The following is a 1,830-nucleotide window of genomic DNA, read 5'->3' as shown; positions in this document are numbered from 1 at the left end:
GTGAGACCAAACTGGCAGCTTGCGCGACCAAAAAGTCTGCCCGCCCTAAACTCTCCCAAACGCTCAAATTCACTCAAATTCACTCCAATTTTTAAGGTATGCCTCCTCCACGTTTGTGTAATGGTGTTGGGGTTGCAAAAGAAGATTATGGTCATGATTTTATGCAAGGAATCCATAGAAATAGGTTAAAATGACTTGATGTTTTTGCATGCTAATGTTAGGTAGTTTGTTTGTTTTTCAAGGCAATTTTTTTCCTTAGTCCCTCCATTCATTTTCCCAATATAAAATCACATATGTTAACATGTCAATTTTATTAATCTCATTTGCAAAGAAATACTCAAAACCTACCCCAAATTCCATGAAACCCTAACCCTCCTGAACCCTATTCCAAACCCTGTTTCTACCATGTATCATGCTCTAACCCTAAGCACTACTACACACAGCAATTCATGTATAAAAACACAGCAAATGAAAAGAAACATTATAAAAAAAAAAACAAATAAAAAGTGATGACAAGGCATGCACATAAGAAATTGTAAAAACAGTGAAAATGTCATTTGCATAGCCTTATAAAAAATAAAGAAAAGTGTCATCTTGCTGTGTATATGTCAAAGATTCAAAGCTGTGTTAAAGTCATCACAAAATTCATCAAAAATACAGCTGCATAGTTATCAAAAGAAGCAGTTTTGCTGTGTTAGGGTTTTGTATTAGCATGGTTTTCATCCCCTTTCTCAAAACTCTGTTTTTCCCTACCTATTTCCCTATGTAAACCCTAATTCAATTGCTTTCCCTTCAGTTAAACTCCCTATGCAATTGAATGTCCCTCCCTATGATCAAAGCACACAGTGAAACCCTAATTCCCATGGTAAAGCATGATGAAGCTGCCACTGTCTAAATGAATTGCTGTTACAAAAATTAGTTGGCAGTGATTATTAAAACTCCTAAACCTAATTCCTAATATCCTCTCTTTTCCCTAATCCCAAGTTATCAATTCCCTCTCCCTTCCATTGTAACATGATCACAGCAATCCCCTTCCCTTCTTCTTACAATCTAATACCCAAAATCCCTGTTTCAAAAGCATCAAATGGTCATTTCAAAATGTGGAAAAAACAGAGTATGCTCTTAAAGACATTGAAGACAAAATATAAAGAGCAGCCTGTTAAATGTTTATGATTGATGCTACTCTATTCCCTTATACTTTCATTCCCTCCATGATGAAAATCTATATTGTCCTTTCCCTTGGTGATCAAAAATCACAGTTTCCCTTAATAAAGTATTGATTTGCAAATGATGAAAGATGGAATGACATGTTTAGCATTATGTGATGTTTTCCTTCAGAATTCCCTGCTTATATATATATTTTTTCCCTTTCCTATATGTAAATTCCCTCCCCTAACATATCCCTCATGATGTTTCCCCTTGAAAACAGCATACTTCACAGCATTTTGCAGGCAGGGCAGCGGTCATTTTGACTTATTTATTCCACCTTGCTCAATAACACCATGTCAACCACTGAGACTAATGAGCAAGGTGATGACCGATCATCATCTACTGAGATTGAGATACAGCAGAGGCCTCGTAGGGGAGGCAAGGGTGGTCATCACAGGAGGGAAGAGCCCACATCATTGACAGAGTTGCAGGCTTGCCCATTGGCAGTGTCTTGTTTTCAGCATATGGCTTGTTTTCAGTTTTGTGAGAGGCTGTCACACATCCAGCATCACAGAGACTTGGCCCGGTTGTTTGTCCTCCATCTCCATGACAGGCAGGTCACCCTTGCAGGGGTGAATTTTGTGTTTTCTCCAGAGGCTATCACAGATGCTACCGGGATAC

Source organism: Pinus tabuliformis, chromosome 2_1 (genome assembly GCF_031772625.1).
Source record: "Pinus tabuliformis cultivar Carrire ecotype Pingquan chromosome 2_1, CPIR1, whole genome shotgun sequence".
NCBI lineage: Eukaryota > Viridiplantae > Streptophyta > Pinopsida > Pinales > Pinaceae > Pinus > Pinus tabuliformis.
The sequence above is the reverse complement of the archived record's forward strand: the minus strand, read 5'-3'. Positions refer to the sequence as shown.